General features: G+C 38.3%; 1 protein-coding gene across 7 annotated transcripts in view; it reads left to right on the plus strand.

Moving 5' to 3' along the window:
* Window positions 1-18582, plus strand: part of ADCY7 (adenylate cyclase 7) — a 68330-nt gene that overhangs the window by 14237 nt on the left and 35511 nt on the right. Inside the window, exon 1 of one of the 7 annotated variants that reach the window (XM_041125792.1) lies at window positions 17819-17934. The exons of the other annotated variants lie outside the window; for them this stretch is intronic. The gene's annotated coding sequence lies outside the window, so the exon portion shown is untranslated. Of the gene's footprint in view, window positions 1-17818; window positions 17935-18582 lie in introns of those variants that run through there. 7 annotated transcript variants of the gene reach the window in all.

The raw sequence follows: 18582 nt of genomic DNA on the forward strand, positions 1-18582 counted from the left end.
TATATTTATCGGTCCCTTTTCTTTAAATTCTTAAATATTTCCCAGAGAATATGGACTGCTTGTAACTAAACTGTTAATAGGTTTTGTGAGGTGTTAAAATAGAGAATTACAGACCACCCTGACTACTTGTTTAGCAAAGGCATTGAGAGATCTGTTTTCCCCTGAGAAGTTGATCTTTTCTGTTGCTGGCTCTTGCCTGGCATCTTTCCGGGCTGTCCCTTGTCTCAGGGCACTTGTGGGAGTACAGTTCCTTCCCCTGATGGCTGCAGCAGCATTTTCAGGTTAAGGAGGACCTTCCTGCTGTCACCTCCTTGTTCTGCCTCTGTTCCACAGCTGGCCACTCTCAGCTGTGCTGGCCGTGCTGCCACAAAGCTACGCTGGCCACATTCACTGACCCTGTCTACCTCCTAGACAAAAAGGAAAGCTGGGAGACACAAATGGTTATTTTTGAGCTGATCTGACTGCATGCGGGCCTAGAAATAGCGACATGCACATAACGAAAGAATGGTGTGGCGTGGTGACAAGATAGGAGCGAGTGGTGGGGAGGAAGAGGGGAAGAGGAGGAGAAACTCAAGCAAATATTGCTGGAGATGCCCCTGTTGCAGAGCCGTAGCCAATACCTGTGGGTTTCGCTCTTTAAAACGAGCAGCAGAAGTTTCCTCTCTAGATTTCTCTTCATTAAACTAATTTAAACTCTGTGTGCAGGGAGGGTGGTGTTTAATGAATAAAGATGCATTTGCTGTAGTAGATATTTGTATTTGAATACATCCCTGGTAGTGATACTTCTCACTTCACATGTAGGCCCTTCCCCTGTTATATTAGGGTTTGTTTGCTTAAGCAGTGAGTTGTACTTTAGAAATAAGGAAGTGATGGTAATGATGCGTGTGTCAGCTTGAACCATACGTAAAAAAGTAGTGGTCATGTTACAGCTGTGTGAAAGGAATGAAAGGAACTTCATGATTTCATCCACTGTTCTGTCTTGCCATTGCTCAGAGATGCTGATTTCATTTGCTACTGAAAAAACTGATGTTAAATGAAAGATTACTCCCCCTTCTGTAACTGAATTTACAACACTGATATGCTGTGTTGTTTTTGTAACCGCAGTGTCTGTCCGTGGGAGTTGAAGGACTGACATTCTGCTATCCTTAACATCATGTATTCTTATTTAATTATATATTTATTTTCTTAATATAATAATATTACACAATAACTTAATTATTATTTTATGTGATATTTAAAGCCCAGCATTGTGGTTCCTGCCACAGCTGAGCAAACGTTCTCCTCCAGGGTTTATATCAATTTCTGGAAGTATGAGATTAAAGTCCGGCAAAAGATTTCAGTGCCAACGAAGATGTTTACTGTAATGCATTGTTATAGTCCCAAAATATTTGTGTCTTATGAACTTGGGACTACTGTATTCCTAAAATGTCTTGTGAATATTCATTTATTTTGCTGGCACCTTTTGTGGGTGGATGATGGTATTAGGTCAGTTCCTTTGGGAGAGAAAAAAGGGATATCACACACTCAGAGCCAGCCAGCAGGAAATCTGTGGTAGAGCCAAAAGCTAGAAAATGGTTCTTGAGTCCTTTACTTTAACCATAGTGGTCGTCATTCTCATACAGGGGCTAAGGGCTTCAGAAGGTTTTGAGAATTTGTATGTGCACCGGATGGAAAGACGGGATTACAGTCGAGAAAAATAACTCTGGAATTTATAATGCTTTAACCACAGGATGTGGTTATGAAATAACGTTCTTGGGTTTTTGGCAATATTTGGATCTCAGGCCTGCTCTTAAACTGTGCCGAACAACTTCAGTGAAAGTTAAAAGTAATCAGAATTTTGAAATGTGGGGAAATGGCTGTGACAATAGTTAAATGGGTGGTTTTTGCTTCTACAGTAGCTCCCTGATCTATCAGGTAAGATTTGGCCAGTGAACTATCAAGCCCGTGTTCTCTTCCCAGATCTGCTCCCAAGGTGCTTCTCATAGCATGGGTTTTGGTTGAGCACTTTCCTTATGTGTAACTGCTTGTTTTCTCCTTGTGTTTCTGTGCAGAATGTGAATCTTTGAATCGTGGGTTATCTTTTAGGAAACTACCAGCAGATCAGATCTTGGGGCTATGGCTTAAGTCCATTATTAGTTTGTATTTTGTTGGGGTATAGTGTTCACAAAAACTTCTTATTTCCTCCCTCAACATCAAAAGATAAACTCAGGTATTTTAGGGACGTTGTATAGTTTAATTACATTTTCATTAAAGGATATTGCTTTTTCTCAGTTTTGAATGGTTAATTCCTCGACTGTAATTTCTGAATTTCTGTCACTTAATTTTTTTATCTCATAATGCCATTTGATCTGTTTATAGGTGAATAGTTGAAGTCCACTGTTGCATTATTAGTTTGGCACATTTTCTCTCTCCTTTGCTTGATCCTATAGGGTTTCAACTCTATAGTGCTCTTCACTCAGGCTAGTTTTGGTGTAAATCCCTACTGCTATCAACCCTGTCAAAGTGCATGTGTAAACTAGATAGTAGTATGAATGTGCTGAGAGAAAGAGGTTTTTGCCAAATAGCCTCCACTGAAGCTGGAGAGCTGCAGCTGCAAGAGTGGAAACCATGTATTCTTTGAAACAGCCTTGTAGTAACGATGTTTCTGTTGTTGCATTTGCTTATTTTAAAAAGTTGCAATTTTAGATGTGAAACAGTTTAAATATGAACAACTGTTTCCTGAGTTCTTAATTAACTACTTGTACCAGGTAGAAAAACCCTAATTACTGAAACTGGAAACCACTCCAGCAGTGCTACATAACCTTTAGACCTGTGAGACCAAGAAAGATTGTACCAGAAACTGTTGGGAGACCTTCTTAGCAGTGCATGTGTGTGTTCTTACTTCAAACTTCCCACATTCAGGAAGTAGTTCCTGCATTAATTAAATACTACTCCAAACAGACCAGAAACCAGTCTTTGTGTAGAAATCCAGTTCTCTAGGTGTATCCTGAGTAGGATCTCATTTCATGTGAGTTTATAAGACAGTGGTAGCCAAGTTCATATGCAACAAGAGGTAAAATGAAGAAGGGAACTGAAGGCTGTTCAGTAAGTTGTAACATGTACAGTCAGCACGCTCCTTCATGTTGTAGTTTAGGAATTTAAAAATCCCTTTTGTGGGAGAAATCGATACACTCTCAACTCTTTGTGTGGTTTTAAATGTAATTTTGAAGGTAGTATGGGAGAGGAAGTAGTGCCGGTTTTATCTAATATTGTTTGCTTTGTTCTGACTTTCTTTTTTTGTTCCTGAGCATTTAGATTGTTTCTACAATAAACTGTCTTGGACATTTCTGAATAAAGTAAACTTTAAGCTAAGCATCAGTTCAACTTATGTTTCCTTATACTATTATTTAGGATAACATGCAAGTGATTTTTAAAAGATCTGTAAGTGTTAGCCAGGCAGTAAGTAAAGTAGCAAGAAGCATCTTATTATTTGTAATAGTTTTAGTTTGATTTATAAATGATTGTTTATTAAAAAAAATAATACGAAATATATTTTAAACATTTCTGAAAATTATTGAGAGTTCTTAAATATAGACTATATGTAGTTGAGGGGGGAAATAACTTCAACAGTGTTATAAAACATTGTCTGAAGGATCTGCCTGTTAATATACAGTTGAAGTACAGCATGCTATTTTAATAATACAAATCACTTTTTTTGTTTTAAAATACTTTTGTTCAGTTAAAATTATTGTAATGAAATGTGGTTTTTACAGATATGATATAAAATACTTCCAAACCTGTACTGGATACATGTTATGCCATTATATTTTGCCCAAAAAGACTTCAAATGAATGTCAGTATTTCAGTTCAGAGTATTTATTAGTGAAGTTGTTCAAAAATGGTACAGGAGTTTTCCTGTAAAATATTTCACTTCTCAGTGTAAATTTGATTAATTTGAACTAAATTAAGATATTTCTACAGCTGTGGATATTCAGGATGAGCATTCAAGTTGGGGCTCTAGCAGTATTAGTGTTGCTGTTATGCCTGCTAGCAGGGTAAACTCTTGAGACTCATGGCAACTTTATACTTTTAAGTTAATAAATAAACTAAGTAGATAACCAGAAACCCTTGGTGCACTGCAGTGTTTCTTTTCAGAGGTTTGTGAAGGTGTCCACTGAATCAGTTGGAAAGTCTGAGTAAAGATAGTGTGAATGAACACTTTTGAAAATAGTAGTCAAAGCTGTTATTAATAATTTCTACTTATGTTTAAAAAATGAAGCTACTGGTTAGAATACAAAGTATATCTCATATCTGCATCAAAAGAAAAAAGTGAAGAGGGCTGCTCGTTTGAAAAAGGGAGTCAAACAAAACCGATGTTTTGTTAACTTCCGTATAATTTCCATAACCACAGTGAAATCTGGATTTCCACAGTTTATTTAATATGCTGGTGAATGATCAGTGAACAGATGTCTTGAATAAAACTGGGAAGAATTAAACAATTGTGCAAGTCTTTGCTCTAAACAAGTGTTAGATTTGGTGAAGTATAATAAATCTGGGATTTCATAATACAAAAATAATCCATCCTTCTGTTCTGGAGTTTCTGTTGTGAAATCTGTTGTTTATTGAAGCTAATGAAGTCTCCCTAAAATTAATCAAGAACTATCATTATGTTCTCCTCTCTGTGCTCTAATACTCCAAACCTAAAACAAATTAAAAGTCTTGAAAATAGTAGTAGACAGGCGTATTACTAAGGAGCAAAAGGAAGACCTTTTTTAACCTTTTTTAATTCTGTAGGCTTTTTTTTCACCTCTGATCAGTTTTAGCTTGATAAAGTTTAGATACTTTTTAAAAAAAAACAGAGTAAAGCATATCTGCTGCAGGTGCCACATTGATCCACCAGCTCAATACTACGCAAATAACAATTTGGTAGGTGCGAAAAGCAACTGCTGTTATAGCAGCAAGGTGCAGTGCTCGTAATGTAACTGGTTAAATGTTCTTCAGTCAAAATGAAAATGGTCTGCAAGCTGTTGCTAGGGAAATAGGCACCTGTGGTTAGTGTTGAATGCAGAGAGGTTTGTCTGTCTTGCAGATCAAAAAATGGCTCAAAGCACTTAGTCTGCGTATCACTTTACTTCCGGAAACTTGCTGCTTATCAGCAGACTGGTCCCTCTGCCTCTGAGGAGCTTCAGTTACAAATAGAAAGAGAATCTTTTTTTGTTCCCCCCACCCCCTACATTTTGATCTAAAGTATTTCTCTTGTTATCTTTGTTTATAATGTCTGTGTATGATAGGAAGTATACTGTCCTCAGGACCTGATCCTGAGAACACTTCTGGGGGAGAGCATCAGCTTGATCCCTCTGCAACTAAAGTGAATCTTGCATATAACTGTTTATCAGGGGCTCTGGTGAAAGTTATGGTTTTAGGCACATCTTTAAAAAATAATTAAAAAAAAAAATCAGTGAAACTTTGTGAATTTGGCATAGTCCTTAAATTAATTCTCTAAAAGCTAACTAGGTACATTGCAAGTATGAATTGCTACGATTAAGCACCTTCGTAAACATTGAAAACAACAATTCTAGCTCCTTTAGCTTCTCTTCTAAAATCTCTGAAGAGTGTTGTTTCTGGGATGATTTTTGAAAAATGTCATAATATATTTTTCTAAAAGGCATTATGAAATTTCTGGGACACCCTAACCAGTTGGGTATCCTCCTCATTTTCCCAAATGAATACCAGTAAACTGCTGCCTAGTATTGCTCTCCAGATTGCACTGGTCCATTTCAAAGGCACATGAGGCATCTCTCTGCTGATTACCAGGGACTCATCCTTAAGACTGGATACATAATAAGGTGAAAGTAAAGCAGCGGCTTATTTGGGCGTTCCAGATTGAACATGTAACAGAGGTTAAACAAAGTCTTACTTTTACCTGCTTTTACACAGCCACAGACACAGCAGATTTGTATCTGCCTTTTCAGATGAACTCTGAGATATCATCTTGCTTTTTCCTCTCATCTATCTCCAAGGCTGCCGGAAGACTTTGTCAGGATCCTGTCCTTTTTCTTAAGAATCATCTCCAATTTCCACCTAACTTCTATAAATACTGCTGCCAGTTGGGCTTAGCTAGGTGGAGCTAACTCCTGGCCAAGGGGTAATGGGATTTGGTCACAACTGTCCCAGGGCTTAGGTATGAACTAAACATTTAAAACACTGTAACAGAATGGAGTGCCTATTTTGAGTGGTGATTAAAGTAATTTGTATATCCTAGCAAAAAATTAACAGAAAATTACTATAGGTTTATTTGAATTCGTTTTGCAATGAAATACTTTGCATCCACTCTGATTTTGTGCCAGATTATTTGGCGGTTTCACTTGCCTTTCGATTTCCAATGTGGGTCTCGAGTAATGGAGCTCTGGGGTGAACAATGAAGTAGATGTTGATATATTCCCTTCCCAGAAGAGCTATTTAACTTGTATCAGGTTTCCCACTGACATCTTAATTCCGATTTCCTTCTATGGGCCTCTTCTCTTCTGGGTCATTGTTTCAACACTGCTGTATTACCATTTATTCCCCTTCTTGGTTCCTATCCCTGGTGAGTGTGTTCTGGATTCCAACAATGAATAGTGAGCAACCATGCCTCCTGCCAGTGCCTGGTACATAGCTGAGGTATTGAACTTCTTTGGCATTTTGTCACATCTGAACAGTTGTTCCCATAATGTATGTGAAAATGATAAAGTAGGAAGAGAGGAAGACAAAGCCAAGAGCTGTTATGTATGATATGGATTCCCCTACTGGAGAGCTGGTGCACTAAGTTCAAGGATGATAATGTGACCATGTCTTCTGATCATCTGCCTACGTGGAGATACCATCTTCTATTCATGACATCCTAGGAAAGTGCCTGTCTGCCCTTCTTGTGCTCCAAGACAAGCAAACCTAGTGGGCAGAATCTCTCCATTTCCACACTAGCAGTAGATAAGTCTTCATCCAGAGCTGCAAGGTGCAGGGAGGGAATGTTTGGGTTTTTTTCAGCTGGTTTTCCTGCCATGTTGTCATATTCATTGATCTGTGATCCAAAATCCCAAAGAGTATTTTATGCTCTTTTGAGTTATGCATTGTTTTATTCAAATTTTTCTTCTTTGTGTGTGTGTGGTTTTTTTTTTTTAATTGCTGATATTTGATCTTGTGTGTAATAAAACTTACTGAAAAACTTAGGGCTTTCATTATCAAGAATGCTGTAAAAGTTAGTAAAACATTCTTCTATTTCTAGCAGAGTATCCTTTGCTGTCACACAGGCCTTGCTTGAAAAGAACTGGGATCAGTTAGCATAAAAATGGTACCTCTCATCAGTCTTCAGCCACCTTCTCAGACACTTCCATCTATCATTAAGTATTTCAAACAAGTTACATTCATGCTGCAGCCTGCCACAGTATAGTTAAGTACTTTTTCTTCTATTGATTGCCTGGATAAAATGTTCATAATATGTGGAGATGGAGATTATAAGTAGTTTTTTCTTCCTTGAACTACAAGGGGAAGAAATAGAAGCATTGTTAATGCTTACAGTGGTCCTTGGAGTAGAGATTTTCTGTCTTGGTGCAGGTTGGTGTGTGTGATACGTCAAAAGATTTATCGTCAAGGATCATACCTGAGTGGGCTGCACTCACTCTACTGTAGGAATTTCAAAATGATTGAACAAACCATAGTGGAGTGGAGAAATACGATTTTTGCTGATGAATCCTGTGGCCTGCAATGGTAAGCAAACAACAAGCATGTGGGTTTTTTTATCAGTAATCTCAGTAAGATTTAGGACCATAAAACCCCAGAGTAATCTGTTATGCACAGCTCAGCATTACAGTCCAGGTAAAAAGTGCTTTCTCAATGGCTGCGCACAGCCCTGCGGATTGGTTAGATACTGATCAGTGATAACCTTCACTAGGGTAGTGGCTGCATACTTTCCTATTTTAGAAAGTTCTTCTGTGGACATCATGTTACTCTGAGGCAGTAACTGCATAGCTTTTTAAAAAAGTGACTTTTACCATATCCTGAAGGTTTGCTGTGACTACCATATCATTTCAGGTTTTTGGTATTAATTAGTAATGTTTTAATAGTAGTTAACTGGATTTAGTATCAGCAAATCCAAAGGATAAAGCTGCCTAAGGATAATTTAATTTAAAAGTGTCTGTTTCATTTTGGCTGTTGCCAGGTGAGATACACTTTTCCCTTGGTGAGTCAGTACTTTACATGGTGCAGGTTTCCAGTAGCCTGTTGAAGTTGGGAACAGTAGGTAGGCCTGGCTGTCAAGCAAAGCTTTGAAAATGGTAAGATGAAAAATAAGACTAAATGAGAAGAATGATAGTGATTAGATCTGTGTGCAGACATTCCATTATCTTAGTAGACAATCAAAACTTAGAGTGAAAAAAAAAAAAATCCTGTGAGGCATGTTGGTTATCTGTGGAAAGCTCTCACTGCTTCTGCATGGCTTGGCTCTTTTGCGATCCAAGAGAGCTTACCCAGGCACTCATGAATGCTTCACTCATGTGGCATGTTGTCTGGATCAGTGAAAAATATGTATACAACTCCTAGCAATTTTGAAGTGTGTGTTGATATCAAGTGGGACTGAAAATACAAGACTCCAGAGGTTTGCATCCCGTTATCATTGTTTTATTTCAGAATGAGTCGGCAAAGGACCTTTCCTAAACCCAATGTTACATTTTGGAAAACTTTTAAAAAATTTTTTTCTGTTTGACTGCTGTTGTGTCCTGAGGTAGGGTGTGACTGTAGAAACAGCACTTCTAATAGAAGTGTAGGTATGTCTCCTTGGTGGTGTTTTTAATACTTAACCTCTAAGGGAGGGAACTTCCTTATTGCAAGTGTTAGTTTTAGTTTTAGTTTGTTTGGCTGTGAAGTACGGATGTGGTGGTATAACAAATGTTGCATTGTTGACATGTGAAGAAGTTTGGGGAACATTAAAATTCCCCTGTAATAAATGGTATGTAGAAATAAGATTTTTAAAACATATACTTGATAAGACTTGCTTTTGAAGTACTAGTTGTTAAGTAAAGGGGGGATTGGATTTAATCTGTCTCCTTCCTTTCCCCCTTGTTTCATAAATAGGATGAGGGCTTTGCTTTCTTAAACTTAAAGGGCATTTTATAACTTAACAAAAATATTTGTACTGTAATATCACCCTGCACTACACTGCTCCAGGTACTGATGCACAATCGTGTTCCTTCCATTGTCCATCTCTTGGCCTTGGGCTGAGGTTTATTTGCAAAGTGAGATTGCCAGTGGGTCTAATTGCTTCAGGAAGACTACTACTCTGAAGAATGATGCAGATGATACTGTTGAGTGAGTAAGCAGAAATTCAGATAGAAACAACCATTTTGGCCTTTGGCAGCAGACACAAGTGATGTCGTTCTTACATTATGGTTTACTCTTGCATTTTGGTTATGATGTTTGGCATATTTGCTTTAAAAAAATACTTGGTTCTGTAATGGAACTCTGTACTGATAACAGAGTACAGTAGGATTATAGTGCTGATTTATGCTTTGAGCAGCCTTAAAGGTCCATTACCTACTATTCAGTGACACATTTGCAGTGTACATGTCAATGTTAGTTCAGCTGAAAAATTAGAGACTGGGGAAAAAAAAAGCCGAAGAAACCAAGTCATTGACATCAGTGCGTTAGTTGAATTTCAGCTGCACATATGTATTTCTACTCACTTCAGTAGCATGGAAGTATTGTAGATAGGGGAGAGAGTTGTTTTTATCTTTGAGCCTCCTTCTTTGTTTTACTGGTTTTAGTTGGACTGAACCTAAATAGCAAGTGATTTCTTATCTTACTTGGTACAGGTTTTATCTTCTTCCCACCCATAGCGTGGCCCTTATCCCTTGCCATATTATGATTGCACCTGTTCTGTGCAAATACACTATTTACCCTAGAGGTGGGAAAGATGCATTTCTATCTTGAACTCTCCCTAAATAACTGAGACAGGGAAAAAAAGTAACATGTGGTGCCCATTAGACTCCTGTTCACAGTGATTTTTTTTTTTCTTTTTTTTTTCTTTTTGAACATCTGTTGACATATCTAGCCATAGTTAGAAGACTCAAGTTACGTCCTTGTACTCTGGCTCTGTCACATCAGCAGTCTGTGCTTCTTGATTGCTTTAGTGAGATATAAAAGCTGAGGCATATTTAAAATATTGCTATACAAATGGGAGAGATTTCATTCTAGATATAATTAAGTAATTATTTTGAGCTTAGGAAGTTTGTCAGATTGAGCACTTTTGTTTGCTATATGCTTGTAATTCTGTATCCTAAATGATGTCTGAAAAAAACTCTTGACAGTTTAAACATACCTTTCTTGAAGTGACTTTTTTCTTACTGCAAATTTCAATATAGGCTGAGTATTACCTAGTGTAATACATTTTTTTCCCTTAAAAAAAAAACTTCTGAAAATATTAGGGATTTTAATTTCTGTAAAAATCAGGGGTATTCTAGTAGAGATTATTGAGGCTTATTCACTCTACCCCTATTCCTATCTCAGCTGAAAACTCTATTTTTCGCCAGTGTTCAAGCTAAATATTCTGTGTATCAGGGGTGTTTTTTCTGCAGTATATATAGCTTAATATTGCTGCATTTATTACTATAAATAAATGCACAAGCATTCTGCTTTTGTTATAATTAAACTGAAATTACACAACGAAAAGCTATCCTGATTTCTGAGGCTGTGTTGTTCAATCTTAAATAGATCACTGAAAACTAAAAGTGTAAGTGGTATATTGAATTTTGTAGTGGTAAGTTCAATTTTAAACCAGCTAAAGTCAGAAAATCTATCCGTAAGATGTGACAGGGAGTCTGGGAATCATGAAATAATCACACACCTTGGACTATGAAAGATGCAAAGCACAGCTCAATTCCCTTCTGGTGGGGTATACCTTTTTACACCCTGGAGTTTGCTGCTTATGAAAACCAGTATTACTTCTCCTCGCCCCACTGAGCCAGACCCCACTGTTAATTATAAGGCTTCATAGATTTGTTCGTTGAACCATCATGTGTTTGCACAATAAACTACCTTAGAACAGTAGTAAACCCACCCTTGTGATTCAGTTGCACCAATCTGGTTATATGGATCCCTCTTTCTTTTTTACTAACTTAGTTTGAGAGCTAGTCTTAAATTACAAATCTTTAGTTTCCTGAGCCATCTCTTGTAACCATTTCTCTGTCCTACCTGGATCACTAGTGTAGAGATTTCTTTCTGTGACTGTAATCTCCTTCCTCAAAGCACATCCTGTAATAATAGTGGTATTTAAAAAGGAGCAGCAAACCCCGCAACTCCAGAAGTGATATTCTTGGTATTCTTTTTCTTAGGCTGTGGACCCATGAGAAGTGATGAGTCAATTTAACAACTCACTGCTACCCTTGCTTTCCTACTTGTGGTTTGCCTTTCCTTTCCAAACACTGGGCCAGCTCCAGAGCTCATCTCTCTCTCTGCTAGCTGTTGCACTCCACCACCCTGACAGAGCAGTGACCTGCCAAAAATAACTTTCTGTTCTTGTATTTGGTGAATAGGCTCTGAAGAGAGCCCAGCAGGTGAAGGAGCTGGGTGCCTGGGCAGGCAGGCTGTGCAGCTGGCACAGGACAGGGGGTCCGAGTGGGTGAGACCTCTTCCTTTGGGTGGTCTAAGCCAGCTGTTGGGCGCAGGTGTTTGTCAAATCACAGCCTCTGTTATTTCACATCTACCATTTCTACTAGTGACTGAAAAACTGTTTTCAAATTACACAACTTGTTATTCCTATTTTAAAGGCTATTGTAGAACAAATGTCATGAGAAGCAGCAATCTACTGAAATAAGAATGTGAATAAAAAAAATTCAGTTTCAATGCTTTCTTTGTGGTATATTTAGCACTATCATTGCCGTGGCTCTCAGTGTTCAAGGGCACAGCCTAGGTGATGCAGTGTCATATTTTACCCTGATTGTTCTGACATGTGGTGGAATTTCTTCTGCTTCCTGATTTTTTTCCACATGAAAGACTATTTTTTCGTATTGATTTGGCTTTTTTATGTGAATATAGTTTTGAGTGATGATGTGTTGAAATAGGTATGCTCACTTTTTGTAAGAAAATAGAAGGTAAATATAAGTAAGATTTTTCTGTATTGCAGAAGGAGGTCTTCAGAAATTAAACATAATTAAGGAAGGTGAAATTTCACATGAAAACCTTCAAAATGTAAAAAAAAAATAAAAAAATATTTGCCTTTGTAAAGAAACCTACCTGTGCAAGTAATATTTACCACTGCTAACAGGTAGATCATTAAAAACGCATCTGTTCTCCATTTAATAGTTTTGTATGAGTAGAAAATCAAAGGTGACTGCAGGCTAGCATTTGAAAACAAAGTCTAAAGGAAGAAGTGTTGTCTTTAATGTGAATGGTATTTCCTGTGGTGTACATTTGGATTGCTAATGTTCATTTCCTAGACTGAATTAATTGTGGAGTCCACTAGACTGGAGATTATTTTTGCCTGAGATTCATAATTCATCTACTAATCTCCTTCAGTTATTCTACTTGATGTTTATAGATTCCTGATTCCCTTTTAATATCTGCTAATGGGTAATTATGGTCAGTGATCATTCTGGTCATGAAAATTGCTAAAGTAATTTCAGAAATACTGTTGTCATTTGTGTGAAACAAAAGATGGAATGGAAATCAAACCTGTACCCTCTGTCTTTGGTGCTGTAGTAGTTAAAGTTGGAAAAACTGGTTCTGCCTGCTTTTGTGCAGCAGTTATTGAGAGGAATAAGGCAATGTATATCACTTGGTTCTTGGTATTAGGGTTTGTTTTAATATTTCAGTATTTCATAGGAGAGACTGCTTTTTAGTAAACAGACAGCTTTCGGTGAGCAAGACTTGAGTCCCTGGCAAATGAACACCTAAGTGAAAATATACTTTAAAAATTGTGCAGGCAGTTACTGTGATTGCGTTTGTGAATACATCAGTAGTTTTGAAATGAAGAACAGAACTGCACCATACTCAGATCCCATTCAGAAAGACATTAACTTGGTCAGTAGCTGCTGTGAATAATTCTCCCAAGAGAGGTGAGAAAGGACGTGATCACTGGCCATCTGCGCATCCTGTTGCATGAGTGAGAGTGGGCAGGAGGGTGCAGGTTTACCAGACCTGCTCCCCAACCTGTGGCTGAGCTAGCACCTGAAAACTGTTCATGCTCTGCAAATACAGAGAATAAAGGAGGGCCATCCCAAGAACTGTTTTGTTGTTATCAGTCAGATTTTTATATCAGGTAGCAGTACATCATTCTTTCTGTTGCTACACCTTGCATTGCCAGGGGGGAGAATGCTCTTTTTGCCACAGTTTGAGAGAAAAGTCACTGTGATGGGTGGCTTTCTGCTCTGCTCTTTCAGTGCCTTCAGTGTTCTCCCGTTTCTCCCTCCTCCATCTGCCCTTGCATTGCTCCTTGCAGACAATTGCTGGGGAGGAAGGTGCTGAAGTTACCCCATGCATCAACACCCTTGGGCTGATGTGTGACCTCCAGTGCTTTAAAAAAAGAAAGAAAGAAAGAAAAAAAAAGGTCCAATACAGTGTGCCTGAAACAAATGCACCTGCATGTTGTGGGGGAAAACTGATGGGCATCTGCTACTTGAGCTCTAAATGGAAAGTGGGTGATCAAGAGATACTTGGGATGGATGCGCATGGAAAAGCAGCTCCTACCTTTGGCTCCAAGCAGGCAGTGGGGACTAGGGACTTTCTGGAGGCAATGCAGTTCTCCAGACAGCAGGAAAGGTCGCTGGAACTGAAACAAAGAGCTGCTGGATAGTGATCACTAACTACTGTTGGTCAAAGGAGCTGAGGCTCAGGGGCAAGACCCTTTAGTTATTACCAGGACAAAGACTCAAGCCAAACTTTTAATCTCAATATATTTTGAGAAGCATCTTGAGCAGTCTGGATCTTCATGGCATTTGCCTGTTCAGTATTGTTTCAGAGAAGTAAGACCTTTGCAGCCAGAAGCTTCAAGGGGCTTACAAAATGTAAGAATTTGATGTGATTCTATTTCAAGTTGATGGAAAAATTGACTTGATTTTTCCTGGCTGTTCAGTGCTTGCTTCATCTATGCTGGTTGGCGTATGCACAGGTAGGGTTGAATGAATCTCTGGGAGGCAAAAATTACCTCCATCTCACAAACATTTACATTATTTTACGGATGGTCACCTGACCAAAGAATGAAGTTTGAGGTGCTAACAAAATTATTTGGGTGACAGCTGGCTATTAGAATGGAAAATACAGTGCTGATGCACCTTGGAAACTAGTAATAGCCTATTTAGAAAATAAGATGGGAGGAAGAATGCTCTGTTTAGTAACTAGCCATATTATGAAAATATATAATGAAAATATGCCTACAATGCAAATGCGTGGGGGGAAGGCTGTTACCTGATGATGCATTGCATATTGTTTCTGACAAGGCTGGAGATAGGAAACGAGGGAAGTCCTTGCTGCTTTGGAGGCACAAGGAATTGTGTTCTCACCCCATCAGCTAATTTGCGTCTGCCCTGAACTTTCTGCTTTGCCTCAGTAAAGGATTCGTCTGTGTGATGCGTGTTCCCAGATTAGTTTTCCTTGTGAAGAGACTTGCTTTTTTGTAGCTACTTATCTTAAGCAAACTGCAAAAGAAAAAGGCTTCTCTGACTTTTGTAATATGACTTGTTAGTGTAGCCCATGATATCACGTTTCATTTAGTTTTCTTTAAAACACTTGGTCTCTATAGGCTCTGTAGTACAGTCATGTCTATTCTCCAACTGTTGAGTCCAGGCCAATTCTTAAGAAAACATTGTGTATTGACACAAGGCACCATGGACAGTTTTAACTAGCCCAGGAGAACAAAAGAGCTTCAATCCAAGCCTAGTAGCCTAATGAAATGTTTGCTTTCACGTTTTTTGTAACAAAATCCTATGGCTTTGTCAGCAGAAGATGAGATTGTTTAGTGATGCTTGAAAATTCCCATCTACGGGAAGGAAAGCATAGAGCAGTCAGAAATACCGATATTTGTGGAAGATAGAAATGTCTTTTTTGCTTGCAAGGAAAAGGTGGCTGTGCATGTACGCCAGGTCTTGCCCAGTACTTACCTAGGTAAGTTTCTGTTGCTGAATCTGAACGCAACCTTGTTCCTAGTGGCCTGAAACAGAGTAGATTTGGAAGGCTGTAGCTGTTCCGATTCATGTTCTGGAAGGAATCCTATTGTCCAATTTTTTACGCCTATCACATGTCCAGTGTTTGTTCTTACCTATTCATTGGGCAAATTTCTTTAACTGACCAAATGTTTTTCACATTAATTGGCATGCAGATGGCTGTGGAGCTTACACAGATCTGACTAAATTGTATTCATTCGTTTGGTAGACATTCCTGTAAGTTCGCAGTGCAGTTTCCAACCCATACTGCTGGGGTTGTTTCTTATATATACTAATCTGGTAGACAGATTGTTCCTTCTCCTTTCCAACTCCTCAGAACACAGTGAAGGCTTCTAAAGAAATGAGGCTTTTTTCCCAATAAACTGATGATCAGAGCTCCATGGTTTTATGGCAGCAGCCTAGATCCAATCCCCATTTGGCTTGGTGTGTTTGCCACTGGTGCTTCTGGGAGTGCTGTTTGGTTTTTTGTGACCTGTTGCCGTTTCAGGATTACACCTCTCTTGTGGTGTCAGAATGGCAAATCTCCAAGAAACAAGGACCAAAAAAAGCAAAAGTGATACTGTGGTGCACGGTGCTCACATGATCCTTAAATACATAAACAGGAGTGTGTTAAATTGATGATTTTACTACTTTGTGATGCCATTGGTGAGACAGAATCTTTTTCTCTTTCTCAAGTCTGTCTTCTAAATTTTCAGAATGTTGCTGGAAAAAAATCAGAGAAGGGGGAAGGGTGCAAAAAGTGGTGACATTGACCTAAGTCTATTGAAGTTTCTTAAATAAAAGATTGACTTGTATGTTAATGGAAAGAGGTAATGCCAGTAATGTTAAAAAAAAAAAAAAAGGGGGGGGGGGGGGGGCAAAAAGCTGCTGAAGGGTTTGCAGTGGTTTTGGAGCTGAAATACAATTCTTATACTAATATGTGTGCGTGTGTATGTCTGTCTGTTTTCGATTGTAAGTTGATGATTGGCAGGTCGTTACAGTAGTCACATGTAAAAATGTGTTTATTCAACTATCCTGGTTTCAGCTGGGATAGAGTCAATTTTCTTCCTAGTAGCTGGTAGTGTCGTGTTTTGGATTTAGTGTGAGAGTAATGTTGGTAACACACTGATGTTTTAGTTGTTGCTAAGTAGCACTTATCCCAAGTTAAGAATTTTTTGGTTTCCCATGCTCTGCCAGCAAGCAGGTGCACAAGAAGCCGGGAGGGAGCATGGGCAGGACAGCTGTCCCCAACTAGCCAAAGGGCTATTCCAGACCATAGGGCGTCATGCTCAGGATATAAACTGGGGGCAGTTGGCCGGGAGGGGCAGATCGCTGCTTGGGCATTGGTCAGTGGGTGGTGAGCAATGGCACTGTACATCATTTGTCTTTTCTTGGGTTTTATTTCACTCTCTTTTTGTTATCTTCATTATTATTGGTTTGGGTTTTTTTAATATATTTTTATTTCAAGTATTAAAGTGTTCTTATCTCAACCCATGAATTTTACTTGTTTTCAATTCTCCTCCCCATCCCATGGTGGGGCAGAGAGGAGTGAGTGAGCAGCTATGTGGTGCTAGTTGCTGTCTGGAGTTAAACCACGACATCAACTAATGCATAATTGCATGATTCTTAAATAGCTAATTTTGTGTGTTGCAAGTAATTTGCAATTTAAAAAATATTTAACTTGAAGGAGCACAAATTGCTCTGTGGTACTTTTTAAAAAGGGAGGTGGTAGTGGCAGTGGGACATGGGATACAAATCGTAACTAGTTCAGGGTTGAATTATTCATCTCAAAGTAACATTTATGCAGTGTATTGTAGATTCTTGGTAAATCAATAAAGTACTGTTTGGGGGTTTCTTTACCTAATAGAGTTTTGAGAAGAAAATGCTATGACCCAGGAGTCTTTCATAATTACTTGTAATGTATATCTACAAAGATCAGTGGAGGAATAAACAAATCGATAAGGTAGCAATCTCTTTTTTATTAAAATGGATTAAACCATTGAAGAGACATGTCTCTTCAACTTGGTGTCCTGTAAAACTCTTAAATAATATTCAGAGGTAGTTCAAGGTTAAATATGACATCTTTTTCATCTTCTGAACATTAGATAACTGAACCACACAGTATAGTTCTGTAGAATAGACACTGTCCCTGGTATTGTTTTTTCATTGACATAGTCAGAAGAATAAATTACAGAATGCTATCTGTGAGGTCATTTTTCTTGGATTTCAATATTAAGTAGCCCAAGACAGGATTATCATAATTGCAAATGTATTACTGCTTAGCAATTAATAGTTATTTTTAGAAAATGGATGTGGTTCTGGTAACTGGAAAAATAAAGCTGCCTCTCAAAATACTTATTATCATAAAAATTACCCTCAAAATCATATTTCTGCAAGTATATTAAAGAACTTTTTCATTGTTTTTATTCTGAAAATACACTTTTAGATGGAGTTGGGACAGCAAGCCTGTAATCTCTTATGTATAGTGGATCTCACCAGGCAGCATGTGTTCCTGCACCCCCACCCTATGGTAAAGGAATTCTTCAGGCTGTTTAGTCACTTGTCTGCCTCTCTGGTGCATCACAGTAGTAACCTTCCCACTGTCTATAGTGTGTCGTTGCATTCAGACTAAAATACTTGCCCCTGTGCACACCTTCTGATAATTTCCTTTTCAGAAAAAACTGGCCTGCGCTCAAGTGAAGTAATTCTGCAGTCACCTGTATGACTTGGAAAATGCATTAGGACATGATTTGAATGTTTCAATTTCTTCTTGGCATCTCCTTTATTTTGTGTAAGTGTCAGCAATTTCTAAGATGCATTCACGCACCTTTGCAAGACCATTATTATACACGTGCAGATGGTATGAGTACCAGAAGAATTTTTTCAGGTGAAAAATGGGAGGCCTTTTGTTAGGAAGAAAAGCTTAGTAGTAACTAGTACAGGTGAGGTATTAGGTGTACCATTAACTATACATGGGAAATATGTATTGAAAGATGTTTTCAATTTTATTTCAGTTTTTAATACATATGTGAGTTTATTCCAGGTGTTACGGAATAAAAGTGATGCAATATGGTCTTTTCTCTTTTTGTGATTAATCCAAGTTTGTGATATACTCTGGGCAAGAAGTTGTGGTTACTAATGTTGCTGCAAAATTTCACTCTTTTTTGTCCAGTCTCAGTATTGGTATATCTGGTTTTGCCTGCTTGGTCATTAATAATTGGGTAGTATGCTTGGCTCCATTTACATAGGCTAATCACTCATCATGGTTTCTGAAACATTTTCCTTAACACCACTTCTGATTGTAGTGTCAATGCAGTCTAAACACGTGTGTGGTTAAGAATTTTGCCTTTTGAGAGTAACTGGCTAGGATTTGGCTTTTCTACAAGTATTTTAGCAGGTTCTTTCTTCCCAGAGCAACGGCCTGGGGCACCATGGTGAT

This window comes from Aquila chrysaetos, chromosome 9 (genome assembly GCF_900496995.4).
Source record: "Aquila chrysaetos chrysaetos chromosome 9, bAquChr1.4, whole genome shotgun sequence".
Classification (NCBI taxonomy): Eukaryota; Metazoa; Chordata; class Aves; order Accipitriformes; family Accipitridae; genus Aquila; species Aquila chrysaetos.